This window comes from Phoca vitulina, unplaced genomic scaffold (genome assembly GCF_004348235.1).
Source record: "Phoca vitulina isolate PV1807 unplaced genomic scaffold, GSC_HSeal_1.0 scaffold40, whole genome shotgun sequence".
NCBI lineage: Eukaryota > Metazoa > Chordata > Mammalia > Carnivora > Phocidae > Phoca > Phoca vitulina.
Window position 1 is genome coordinate 23,865,407 of NW_022589743.1, and position 14,729 is coordinate 23,880,135.

Consider the following 14,729-nt stretch of genomic DNA (forward strand, 5'->3'; position numbering starts at 1 on the left):
TTTTAAGAGGGTGGAGGGGCAGAGAGAATCTTAAGCAGACTCCATGCCGAGAGTGGATCTCACAACCCTTGAGATCATGGCTTGAGCCAAAATCAAGAGTCGGATGCTTAACCAAATGAGCCACCCAGTTGCCCCAAAGTATTTTTTAATATTCACAATGTGTGGTTGAGAAAAAAAGGCATGTTGCTAAATAATATGTTATGTTTCCACAAAAAAAATATAATGCAGATTGTACATCAGCTATTTTAGGAAACATTTTCACAGTAACATCAATGAAATCCAGATTTTTCTTAGTGATGTGTCAATGGTGCAATTGGCAGCACTTTCCTTTATTGGTGTTATTTAAAATAATAATGCATGCTAAATCAACAGCATGTTGGTGTCTATAAAATGATGTATGTTTCTGCATTTATACATGCATTAGCACTTGAGCAAAATGAAGTTCTCAAAGTATATTCAAACCATTAACAATAACAATAGTAACTACTGGCAGGGCGGAGTAGCTATCAGTATTTATTTCGTGGGACTACACAATTTAACTTTCTTACATTTTATTTTAGATTTTTGTAATTCAAAAATTAAAAGTATGCATTTCACATTTTAAGTAACATTTAAAATACTTAAATATATGAAGTTTTGTGGTGAAAAAATTATGCACTGCACATTTATAAATTGGTGGTACTGTAAAAAAATCCTTTCAGAGAACAACGAGAGCAAAGAAGCCAAAAGCTTTACATTTATTTACTTTCACCAGTAAATTCCACTCCTCCGAATCTCTCCTAAGCAAATAGCCCAAATTAAAGAAAATTCTATTTTGGATAGAAGTATTTCACTGCAGTTGTTACTAGCAATATACTACCCAAAAACTTATAGTAATTTGTCAGTGGGCAGGTCTATAGCCAATAAAAAATATTTACAAATAGGAGCACCTGGGTGGTTCAGTCAGTTAAGCGTCCGGCTCTTGATTTCAGCTAAGGTCACCCTGAGATTGAGCCCCTCATTGGGCTCAGGGCGCAGCACTCAGCTAGGGGTCTGCTTGAGATTCTCTCTGCCTCTCCCTCCTCCCCTCCGTTCTCACATGCACACTCAGCTCACTTGCTCTCTCTAAAACAATAAATTCTTTCTAAAAAATTTATAAATAGTTCATGATAGAAGAAAAATGTCCATGATACAAAATTAAGTGAAACCAGGGGCGCCTGGGTGGCTCAATCAGTTAAATGGCTGCCTTTGGCTCACGTCATGATCCCAGGGTCCTGGGATTGAGCCCCACGTCAGGCTCCCTGCTTAGCAGGGAGCCTGCTTCTCCCCCTGCTTGTGCTTGAGTGCTCTCTCTCTCTCTGTGTCAAATAAATAAATAAAAATAAATAAAAAATAAAATACTTATTGCTAATATATAAACAGTAACTCCTTATTTAAAAAAAATTAAGTAAAACCAGTGGCACCTGGCTGGCTCAGTTGGTGGAGCATAAGCATGCAACTCTTGATCTCAGGGTTGTGAAGTCAAGCCCCACATTGGGCACAGAGCTTATTTTAAATATTTTCAGGTCTAAAAAAAAAAAAGTGCAAAATTAAGTAAAACCGGATATAGAGATATATAAAAAACAATCAAACAAAAAACCCCACAATGAAACAGCAGAACAAAAAACTACTGCACAAGGGCGCCTGGGTGGCTCAGTCGTTAAGCATCTGCCTTCGGGCTCAGGTCATGATCCTGGGGTCCTGGGATCGAGCCCCGAATCAGGCTCCCTGCTCAGCCGGAAGCATGCTTCTCCCTCTCCCACTCCCCCTGCCTGTGTTCTCTCTCTCGCTGTGTCTCTCTCTGTAAAATAAAATCTTTAAAAAAGAAAAAAAACTACTGCACAGAAAACACCAGTTCATACAAGTTTTCTTCCTACCTTTGATTTTTCACATTTTCCATAAATACATAAATATATCAAAACTGAAAAAAAAAATCCAGAAAATACACTGAACAGATACTTCAGCTGGAAAATATCCCAGTTGCTCAAGTTAATTTTAATGCAATTTAGCCGACTACTATTTTTAGTAATGACTGTCCTCCTAAATTCCTCTGCTTCACAAGTGTCAGTAAACTTAAAAAATCAGTTTCAGATTTTTAAGCTTAAAAACCCGAAAGTCAAAAATAAGAGAAAAAAGTAATTTTGATTCTTTAAACATCTTGATTAGTGAAATAAATCTACTTGATCTAGACTTGACCTCAAGACTTGACCTAAAGACTTTAGACTGGTCCCTAAAATAGGCATAAAGCAAACATTCTCTTAATCTAATGATCTTCAAAGCCATACAAAACTAAAATAAAATAGACTACTATACATATACTAGTGTTCCAAAACTTTCAGCTTTTTAAAGTGGAGGAAAAAGTGGTAAACAATATTATTGCAGTCTGATAGACAAGAATTAAAGGTAAAGACAAAATGACTAAAGAAATGTTGGCAAAGGGCGCCTGGGTGGCTCAGTCATTAAGCGTCTTGCCTTCGGCTCAGGTCATGATCTCAGGGTCCTGGGATGGAGTCCCCCGCATTGGGCTCCCTGCTCAGTGGGAAGACTGCTTCTCCCTCTCCCTCTACATGCCACTCCCCCTGCTTGTGCTCTAATAAATAAAATCTTTAAAAAAAAAAAAAAGCCACATATTGAAAAGGTACATAAAGAGAAGGTAGACGGCCAGGGGCACCCAGCTGGCTCAGTCAGAAGGGCATGCAACCCTTGATCTCAGGGTCATAAGTTCGAGCCCCACTTTGGGTGTAGAGATTACTTAAATAAATAAAACTCAAAAGAGAAAAAAAGTAGAGGGCCATATTGCTGTATCATTAAGTTCCCAGAGTTTCTCTCCTATCCAGCCCGTTATAAAGCTTTACTCTCGTATCAAGAAGTTACGAACAGTGGTAATTTTCTTATGCTCAACATTGTTTTAATTTCTCTATTCCTTGATTAAATAACATTTCAACATACTCAACGGCCATGTTAAAAGCTAGAAGGCTGAGAAATAAGTCAAGGATTTCTTAGATTTCAAAGCTAGAAATGGGAGAGGGATAAGAGGGAGAGTATCAGTTCTCTAAAAAAAGAGAGAGGGGAGCCTGGGTGGCTCAACTGGTTGAGCATCTGCCTTTGGCTCAGGTCATGGTCTCAGGCTCCTGGCATGGAGCCCCGCATTGGGCTCCCTGCTCAAGTGGGGGAGCCTGCTTCTCCCTCTCCCTCTGCCCCTCCCCCTGCTTGTGCACTCTCCCTCAAAATAAGTAAAATCTTTTTAAAATAAATAAATAAATAGTAAGAAAACTTCCACATTTACAAATGAGATTCTACTGTTTACAGTTAAGGAAGCATATTACTACTACATAATCTAATAAATCCAAACTTGTTTTTACAACTGCAGTTTACCAACTGTGAAATATTATCACTGAGACCAATTTTCTTCTGGAAAGAAAAGTAAGTACAGTGGTCTTTTCCATTCTTTTTATTCTGACAACTAGCCAAAAAGGATAAATTCTGGGCTGCCCAGCTGGCTCAGCTGGTGAGTGTGCAATTCTTGATCTCAGGGTTTTGAGTTCTAGTCCCTTTTTGGGTGCAGAGATTACTCAAAAATAAAATCTTTATGAGTGCCTCGGTGGCTCAGTCGGTTCAGCACCCAATTCTTGATTTTCACTCAGATCATGATCTCAGGGTTGTGAGATCCAGCCCCAAGTCAGGCTCCACGCTTAGAGGGGAATCTGCTACTCTCCCTCTGCCCCCCCCACTTGTGCACTCACTCTCTTTCTCAAATAAAGAAATCTAAATAAACAAAAATCTTTTTTTTTTTTTAAAGATTCATTTTGGGGTGCCTGGGTGGCTCAGTCATTAAGCATCTGCCTTCAGCTCCGGTCATGATCCGGGTCCTGGGATCGAGCCCCGCATTGGGCTCCCTGCTTGGCGGGAAGCCTGCTTCTCCCTCTCCCACTCCCCCTGCTTGTGTTCCTGCTCTTGCTATCTCTCTCCGTCAAAAAACTAAATAAAATCCTTAAAAAAACAAAAAACAAAGATTCATTTTGAGGGGGAAAAAACTGTGTGTGCCACCTTTTCTCCAAAATTTTCAAAACGTATCTGCAGTACCTGTTACACAGTTCCAGAAGTTGTACTACACAGTGACCCTAAAAGTGCTTCGTTAAAAGAACTGTAGGGACGCCTGGGTCATGATCTCAGGGTCCTGGGGCCGACTTCCATATCAGGCTCTCTGCTCAGCAGGGAGTCTGCTGCTCCCTCTCACTCTCCCTTTGTACTCTCTCTCTCTCAAAAAATTAATAAAATCTTAAGAAAAAAAGAACTGCAAACAGGGACGGCTAGGTGGCTCAGTCGGTTAAGTATCCAACTCATGATTTCAGCTCAGGTTATGATCTCATGGGTCGTGAGATGGAGCCCCATGTGGAGCTCCAGGTTAAGTGGGGAGTCTGCTTGGGAATCTCTCTTTCCCTCCCCCTCCCTCTGCCCTACCCCCACTCGTACGCCCACCAGGTCTCTTTCTCAAATAAATAATTTTTTAAAAGGGGCGCCCGGGTGGCTCAGTTGGTTAAGCGACTGCCTTCGGCTCAGGTCATGATCCTGGAGTCCCGGGATCGAGTCCCACATCAGGCTCCCTGCTCAGCAGGGAGTCTGCTTCTCCCTCTGACCCTCCTCCCTCTCATGCTCTCTCTCTCTCATTGTCTCTCTCGCAAATAAATAAAATCTTAAAAAAAAAAAAAAAAATTTTTTTAAAGATTTTATTTATTTGACAGAGAGAGAGCACACAAGCAGGGGGTGTGGCAGGCAGAGGGAGCGGGAGAAGCAGGCTCCCTGCAGAGCAGGGGGAGCCCAATGTGGGACTCGATCCCCGCACCCCAGGATCATGACCTGAGCGGAAGGCAGTCGCTTAACTGACTGAGCCGGCCAGGCACCCAGTTTTTTGGGTTTTTTTTTTTTCTTTAAGATTTATTTAGGGAGCCTGGGTAGCTCAGTCGGTTAAGCAACTGCCTTCTGCTCAGGTCATGATCCCAGGGTCCCGGGATCACGTCCCACATCAGGCTCCCTGCTCAATGGGGAGTCTGCTTCTCCCTCTGACCCTCCCCCTCTCATGCCCGCTCTCTCTCTCAAATAAATAAAATCTTAAAAACAAAAGAAAAAAGAGGGGCACCTGGGTGGCTCAGTCGTTAAGCGTCTGCCTTCGGCTCAGGTCATGATCCCAGGGTCCTGGGATCAAGCCCCACATCGGGATTCCTCCTCAGCAGGAGGCCTGCTTCCCCCTCTCCCACTCCCCCTGCTGTGTTCCCTCTCTCGCTGCATCTATCTCTGTCAAATGAATAAATAAAATCTTTAAAAAAAAAAAGAAAAGAAAAAAGAAAAAACAACAACCTGCAAACAGAGCAAATTTAATCTATTATCCTGAGAGAGAAAAAAAAGACGACAGACCTAGAAAACGAAAACAGGTAAAAATCAATTAGCTAAGTACAAAAAGCAAAACCAACCTCAGAAAATATTCATGTACAGTACCTCAATTACCCTGGTACTTCCTTAAAAGCTTAATGCCTTTTTGGGAAATGGAGGTCTCACCTTCCTGACCTTCCAACCACCACTTAACTTAGGTTGTACCACAGAAAATGATCATTTTTGTAGGTTTAAAATGATTGAACCTGAGGTACAAACTTCCAGTTATATAAATCACAATGATAAAAAGTACATACACCATAGGGAATATAGTCAATAATATTGTAATAACTTGGTATGGTGACAGACAATAACTACACTTATTGTGCTGAGCACTGCATAATGTATAGAATTATTGAATCACTACACACTGTATACCTGTATACATCATATGTTAACTACATTTCAACCAAAAAAATGACTGAAACTGGCAATTTCATATAGTTCAACCTTATAATTCATTCAACACAAGTACAAATATAAATGCAAATTTGGAGAATGGGAGTTTTCTATTCCACGAACCAGTAGCTAAGTTGGCTGAAGTAGGGAAAAAAAAAAATCAGGCCGCAAATTCATAAAATAACTTTCCGAAATCTCTTATTATACAGATGGGAAAAACAGGCCCTGAAAGTAACATGTCTAAAGGGAAAGTAATTGAGGTAAAGTCTGGACATTACAGGACCCCCCCCCCCTAAATTTAATGACTTCTGGTCCAGTGTTTGTTCTGTCTCTTGTTGCCTCTCCACTGGAAAATATACTCAACCTACATACCCTTCTGTCTCCTTCGTATGAAAGAAAATGCTAAACAGAAAGACATTAAGTTCAAAGCAACTTTTAAGTTATAAAATTAAAATCTAAGGAACAGAAATAGTGCTTCAAGCAGTTTAATGTTTACATACAAGTATGGCAGTCTTATCAGCCTGGGAGTGAGAGATCCATCCCAGTGATGTTACCCATTACCTGTCACCTTTTCCTAAAGTTCTTAATCCTTACCGGTAAAATGGGTGGTATATCTACTTTGCAGGGTTTTTTTAATTGAGGATTGAGAGAAATGATAAGCACCTGGCATACAGTTGTTAATAATAAATGGTATAGAGTTTTATAATCATATAGTCAATGAAAAATTTTTAAAAGCTTTTCAATTTATTAGCACCACTTGACAATAGTAGTCAATAAAGGAAGTACGTTTAAGGGGCGCCCGGGTGCCTCAGTCAGTTAAGCATCCAACTCTTGATCTCCCCTCAGGTCTTGAGTTCAAGCCCCATGCTGGGCTCCATGCTGGGCGTGGAGCATACTCAAAAAAAAAAAGAAAAAAAGAAAGAAAGGAAAAGAAAGCACATGTAGTTTTCTAGTCTTTGATATGGGACAGGGACCAGCATTAGGTATATATAGTCCATTCTGGTCAACACCACTGTTGTTACTAATTCAAATTAACTCAATTACACATACTAACAGAAGAATAATTCTAAAACTATTTATACATTCACTACAATATAAGCTCCTTAAAGAGACCTTTTGTCTATTTTGTTTAATGATGAATCCCAAGTGTCTAGAACAGTGCCTGGTACATAGTTGGATCTCAATATGTATTTGTCAAATGCCTTTGGAACTTACTTTTAATACTCTAAATACTAAAGCTTTTCAAAAAAAACCAATAATCTTGACATTCAGGCACATACTATTTCTTTTCTTCTGGTACCAGCCTAAACAGAAGTACCTCTCACTGTAAAATTAACTCCTATCTCCCCTAGAAACGGGAAAAATTTTTGTTTAAGCCTTCTAAAGACCTTCCAATTAGATTGTTAGGTAAAAAACAAGACAACCTACCCAGATTCTGTAATTATGACTGCAAAACAGTACCTCTCTCCTATCAGTCTCAATATTGGGGGAGGTGGGGAATTCCCTCTTCCTCCATCAAAGCAGGAGATTTCTCCTTTTAGAGTTTAAGAGGATATTCCCTCAGGCAGCCAAACATGTTTAACTGTGGCAGAACCAAAAAGATGAGGTGCAAAGAAAATAGAGGCAGAAAGTAAGAGATTGGCAAGGTAAGTGACCTAAGACACTGATATATTGGGGGAAAAAGGAAAAAAGAGCTCAAGGTCTAAATTTCTTCTCATAATTCCTGTAGAATTAGAAGACACAAACAAGAAACATTAAAATTTTGTTTTAGAATACATCAGGGTTGGGGCGCCTGGGTGGCTCAGATGGTTAAGCATCTGCCTGCAGCTCAGGTCATGATCCGAGTCCTGGGATCGAGCCCCGCATCGGGCTCCCTGATTGGCAGGGAGGCTGCGTCTCCCTCTCCCACTCCCCCTGCTTGTGTTCCCTCTCTCGCTGTGTCTCTGTCAAATATATAAAATCTTTAAAAAAATAAAAAATAAAAAATAAATACATAAAAAATAAAAAAAGAATACATCTGGGAAAAAAGATGACCAGAAATAACCTTTGTACTGATACAGTTTAAGATAGACATTACACTATTTATTCATATTTATTACCAATGTGACCTTTCCTAAGTCTCTGAACAGACAAGAAATCCTCATCAAAATTTCAGGGTGCCTGGGTGGCTCAGTCGTTAAGCGTCTGCCTTCGGCTCAGGTCATGATCCCAGGGTCCTGGGATCGAGCCCCGCGTCGGGCTCCCTGCTCCACGGGAAGCCTGCTTCTTCCTCTCCCACTCCCCCTGATTGTGTTCCCTGTGTCTCTGTCAAATAAATAAAATCTTAAAAAAAAAAAAAAAAAAAATTTTTTCAGCCGTTTTAAAGTTGTGAGAAAGAAGTCAAAATTTCATTAATGAATTCCTTTTGGAAAACCTAAAAACAGTATCATAACTGTCAGTGATATTTTCCAGTCAAAGAGCACACAATGTTTTGAAATTTTCATGGTAATACTTTCATAAAGTTTTACTACTTAAAATTTAACCTATTACCAAAAAAAAAAAAAAAAAAAAAAATCAATTAAGGGGTGCCTGGGTGGCTCAGTCAGTTAAGCATATGACCAGCTCAGGTCATGATCTCAGGGTCGGGCTCCTCCCTCAGTGGGGAGTCTATTTGTCCCTCTGCCCCTCCCCCCCTCAAATAAAATCTTTTTTACAAAATCAATTAATCAAAATCAATCACACAAATTCTTAAGTAGGACACATTTCTACAACACAAAGGTGTTCTCAATAACCATTCCAAGGTCCTCCAAAGACCTCAAATGACTAACCACCAAGGATTAAGTAATATTAATTGGTAGCATTCTATTAATTAGAACCCATTCACTGCCCAAGGCTTATCCTAAGCCTTTAGAATCCCGATTCACAAAACTGGTTATAGGTAGTATCATTATGTTCCTAGTCAGTAATGTGAGATTGCTAAAGAAAATATTTTAACCCTGAATTACTTTATATTTTTATTCTACGGAACCTTTCATTCCAAATCCACATGTAAGTGTTGTATTTGCCAAGGAGAGAGTCATATTCTCCTGAATATTAACCTGAAATTAATATCAAAAGAACTACAAAGCAGCTCAACATGGCCAAATTATAGATTATATTGCTTGGGAATAAGTTAGCCACCTTCACTTTCGGGATATGCAAATTTTCAGATCTGAGTTACAATTAAGGATTTTATTTTGAGAACTAGTTTTTCTTTATGCAAATCTAACTTGGAAACTAAAACCACAAGAGTACGCTTGCTAGGAATAACTCAAAAAAGGTAGGTCATCTTCTAATATGACCATAGTATATCAGCAGCAAAACATTTACTTCATCTTTCATACTGGAAAAAAGGTATTTTTCACAACAAATAATATTATCTGGCAAGTATTATACTCTGCCCTTTACTAAACCCTATAATTTCATAACCACCCTGTAAATTAGCAGGCAAGAGGGTAAATTTCAAACAAGATAAACCAGGATCATGGCCATGTTTCTAAACTAAACAGAATTCAATGTTCTAAACCGAATAGTCCTAACAAGGTATGGGTGAGACTGTAAAAACGTATTTGGGGAAAAAAGTTCTGAGCTTAGGGACAAACACTGCTGCTAACATCTAAGTATTTTTAAACACTGATCTAGCTCAAGGTAGACATATACAAAACCAACATACTTGGCTCCGACACTATCAGTCAGGTTGACTAGTTGGTATGCCAGCAAGCTCTATTTTCAGCAACTACCATATCCTTGACTTTTCAAGTTCCCAATTGGCGGAGAGGGAAGGAGGAAATCTTTCACTCTGCCTTTGATTTCTCTTATGTTCTGCCAAATGTTGACTTCATTTCAGAAAGAAAGGGACTTAAATCTAAGATACCTCTGTGGTAGAGGGGATGGACAAAGCTTAAAAACTTTTGTATGTACCTAAATGAGATGAGTAGAACAAATGGTGTTAGGTATGATAACCATAAGGCAAGTTTGCAGCTCAGGACAATCATAGTTTATGCTTACTGTCCCAGGACTATCATGAATTGGTACCCCTTCGTTTCAAGGCATCCTGATTTGGATGACCCTTTAATTATTATGACAGTTATTATGACCCAGTTATTATTATGTAACCTCATTAACATGAATAGTTAGTTAATGAGCTCAAACCATAGAATTATGTTGGCAAACCAATTTGTCATCTAGGGTACATCGGTATTTAACTGTATCAAACTGTTAACCAACCATTTCAGAAATAGTAGACATAACTTTTTGTTGCTGTTCCTCATTACCCCTTAATGGATTCTGTTTAACGGCTATCTAGGCTAATATTTGGAACAACATTTGCAAATTATTTGCCAACCTTTCCCCCTCCTAAAAGTGTTCTGACTACATCAACTAAAAGGCTGCATCCACCAAGACAAAAGTGGGGGTGGGGGGATTGCTTTTAAAAAAGCTTTTGCAGAAATGCATGGCATTAGCCATACCCCAGCACAAACATCATGACAAACCAAGGAAACAGTATGCAAACACACATTTTGAGATTACCTAAAATCCCTCATTCTAACTTCTTTCACTGTGCCTTGAGATGGGATTTTTTTTTAAAGACTATTTTTTTTAGTAACCCAACATGGGGCTTGAACTCAAGACCCCAAGATCAAGAGTCACATGCTCTTCTGAGGCAGCCAGGTACCCCAAAATGGGATTGTTTTGAAAGCACGAGGTTTCCTTACAAAAGCATGAAGATATTTTATCTACTATTTATGATGGATACCAGTCATAAACACCAAGACATATTATTTGAAGTAACTGCTAAAGAAATAGCACACTCCCCCCCACCCCAAGGTACCACCTTACTTAGTTACACATAGGTCTTTTGTGAGTGGCTTAGGAGAAATAGGAGTACTGGTCTAAAAGTCACCAGACAAGTTCTGGCTTTGCCATTTACTAGCCAACCAGTCATGTGGTAGAGGGAAAAAAAAAATCATTAAATCTCAAATTCACTTTCCTGAACCATAAAATGGAAGTAACATTATCTAGTTCACTGATACGTGAAATAAGTAAAAAATGTTTGTGAAAGTGGTTTGTGAGTGAAATTCTATGTAAATGTGGCACTACATAGTTTAAAAATTTAACCTTTACCCTACTCCTGTCATTACTGATTAAATACACACAAACATAACGTAAAAAAAACTGCTGCAAAATCAGCCTTACAGGCCTCTTTTTAAAAAATTAGGCTTTCAGATCAACTTCTTAAAGTATTGGTAACTCATTTGTAAAATTATGTACATAAGTTACCAGACTGAAAATTCACTTGCTATACCAGGTGAAAGTCAGGAAATTTTTTAAATATTTCATATTCCCTTGACCAAGCCATTAGATAATTATGAAAAGCCTGCTTGTTTGTATAAACTTTCAATGTGTTTTCTTGACTTACTGAATCCAGATTTTGCTCAGACTGTGTGTTCTACCTCTTACCAGAATTCAAATTGAGACCTTTTCATATAAAGGTGAAAAGGATGCCGAGGAATGTCCACAGTAGTAAGAATTTACTCCCGTCATCTCAGATTACAATGATTTCATTATATTCCATAGTTTGGAAAGCCAACAAAATAAACTGAAATTTGCCCACTACGCACAATATTGTATAAAAGTCTAAAGTAGGGGTGCCTGGCTGGCTCAGGTGGTGGGCCATGTGACTCTTGATCTTGGGGTCGGTGAGTTCAAGAACCACATGTGGTGGTTTACTTAAAAAAAAAAAAAAATACTAAAAATAAAACTCTGAACACAACAGAGCATCTGCTTTAAATATGAAGACTAAAAGCTACCTATTGCATTACCCAATTCTGCTTATGTTTAGGCAGGAGAAAAAATATATACAATAAAGTTGACTCCATTAACTGAAAAAGCAGTAATAAAAATTACTAGCCTAAGTAAAAGAACATCACAACCTGTTTTAAACTCATTACTAAAGTTAATTTCCTAGGGTGCCTGGCTGGCTCAGTCGTGGTTAAGCATCGGGCTCTTGGTTTCGGTTCAGATCATGATCTCAGGGTCGTGAGATCGAGCCCTGCACCAGACTTCTCGATGGGCGTGGAGCCTGCTTAAGATTCTCTGTCCCCATCTCCCTCTGCTCATGCCTTGCTCACTCCCTCTCTAAAATAAATAAATCTATAAAGTTAATTTACTATTTACCCATTTTTTTCCTAACATGTATTAAGGAGTTATTTCAAAACACGTCCCCACCCTTCACGGACTACCAGAATAAGCTAAAGAGATGAGGCTCTGGTGTTTTAAAAAGAACAGCTCTCAGGGCGCCTGGGTAGCTCAGTCGTTAGGCGTCTGCCTTCGGCTCAGGTCATGATCCCAGGGTCCTGAGATCGAGCCCCACCATCGGGCTCCCTGCTCCGCGAGAAGCCTGCTTCTCCCTCTCCCACTCCCCCTGCTTGTGTTCCCTCTCTCGCTGTCTCTCTGTTAAATAAATAAAATCTTTAAAAAAAAAAAAAAAAAAGGGACAGCTCTCAAGTAAGTGACTAGAATAGATGCATTCCTAGTATTGATGCATTCACAGAATGAATGATCAAAAGTGACCATCAAAACTTTACTCTTACCCCAGATGGCATCAATCATCACAGGGAAAAGGTAAGGAAAGGACAAAGCGAGCAACTACCTCACAAACCCAAATGTACTTTATGCTGACCCCTCCACTCTGAAAAATGTGAAATCATCTCTTCTCTTTACTAGTGTGGTTCATATATATGGGAGGGTAAGACTTGGTTCAGGAATGCTAAAAGGTAATAGATTTGACTCAAACAGCTACAAATGTTATAAAAACTATTCCTTAGACTTCTGACTTAATTTAATCTTCAGGGTGAACAGTCCTAGTCCCAAACTTCAATATTTCCTATCTGCAACCCACAAATGTCTTTTTCCTCAACACAGCTTAGCTCTTCCTCTAGTACCATTAAATTATCCATATAAACTGATTCCAATTCCCCAGGATATAACTAAATAATGCTACAAAAAAGTTCAACAGGGTATGCAAAATAAGATACTGCAGGAACAAGAAAAGCCAGTATTTACATCCAAGTACCCAAAACCAAATCATTCAAACTCACTTTTCCTTTCTTCCACTCCCCACACCACTTATTGTTCGGTGACTAAAACTATGGGGAATTTTAGTCACCACAAACAAAACTGAACTACTGTACCCAATAAAAGAGTGGACACAGGTAAAGGCTGATTCCTGATGACTGCCTTCCTTTTCTTCCTTTCCAATAAATTCCTCCCTGTCCTGTGCCCAACAGTCACTGGAGTTCCTCCCCACCTGGTAGATTCTATTTCCCTCCCACTTTCTATCCTGAAGGAGACAAAACGTTTAACTAACGATGTGGCTCTCTCTAGATAGTGCTCTGCTGAATAACCAATAAGGGCTTTCATTAAAATTCCTCAGCACCCAAATCCAAAATATTACTACTAAACCGTCACTTACTTGAAAGCTACAACCATGAGCTTCCAAATTCAGTTTTTAAAACAAATTAAAAAAAAGAAACAAAAACAAAACCTCCTCCACATCCTTTTTGGTTATCATAGCAAGTTTACTCAAAGCCTAAATTCTTACGACCAGAAAGCATTCAAATATAATTTCAAGTTTCCTCCCAAGGACACTAATAGATTGAGAGAGGAACCCATTGGTTGCATAGGGGATAAAAGAAAAAGAACTTCCACTACCAGCACACCTACATTGTTTCACTTTTAAACACTGAAATAAAGACAAATCTGACCTTGAGCTGTACTTCCCCATCTTATTTCCCTCCCCCTCCCAAGACTTTTGTTCAATAAAGAGACATTGAAGGATTTACAAAACGAAATTTAGTGCACTACACCTTTCTTCGATTTGAGTTCCTGGCCTTTTTTTCCCAATTTTCAAATTCCTGAATCCTAAATGTATGATGATACACTGGGACTACCCTTGAGGCTATTCACATGACCAACCTGGCATTCAAGGAAAGCAAGGGCCCTACAAAACATTCAGTAATTACGAAAAAATCTGAAGATCGATGGCACTGGATTCCAACCTTGTCTCACGCTAGAGAGCATTAAAAGCACAGAAGCCACACTTAAGAATTTTTGTTTTTATAATACCACAGTTTAACGGATATGGGGGTAATTCAAGTACCTAGGTCCAAAATGAAGGGAGTGAGGGGCAATTTTAAAAAAAGCAGCCTGAGAATAACTAAACGGACACAATGGACATTTCGATCAAGTTCTGAAGAAATGAAGAACCTTGAGGGGCAAACAAGCAATGAACAAAGAACTGTTCAAATCTGTACCCAAAGCCATTTATTTAAAATAGAAAAAAGAAAATAGGATCTTCCGGGATGCCCTATGTTCAAAATCCAAAAGGTGAGAGCTTGGGATAGGTTAAGATCCTCAATGGAGTACAAACACGCATTCCGATCCCGGGGAGTCGACCAAAGGGCAGTTACTAAACGTTATTTGAAATAACTTTATTTTCCCACAGGTCTTTCCATTTGTCATAATGGTGCGTGTCAACAGGAAAATCAACGTTTTTACAAACTGGTAAACTGAGGCACGGGCATTCGAGGGACTGAGAGTCATGGTCTCCTTGTTTCCTGTTCAAAGCTCTATCCACCAGAACCCCCAACTAACGGTGCCAGAAAATGATTACAAGAACTTCGAGCTCTCCAGAAGTCCGAGGAAAGGGACCGTGAGTGAGGTTTTCCTAGACCTCCCCAGAAGAAGGCGAGGTTGAACGTAAAGGCTAAAAAAACCCTCAACACAAGGTGTGCCGGCCTACAGAAAGGAAATCCCGATCGCAGCATCTCAGCTGGCCTCCGCTCAAGGATGAAGTGCAGTGATTC

General features: G+C 39.4%; 1 protein-coding gene across 1 annotated transcript in view; it reads right to left on the reverse strand.

The window, feature by feature from the left end:
• Window positions 1-14,729, reverse strand: part of YWHAE (tyrosine 3-monooxygenase/tryptophan 5-monooxygenase activation protein epsilon) — a 53,521-nt gene that overhangs the window by 37,778 nt on the left and 1,014 nt on the right. The gene's annotated exons all lie outside the window — the stretch shown is intronic.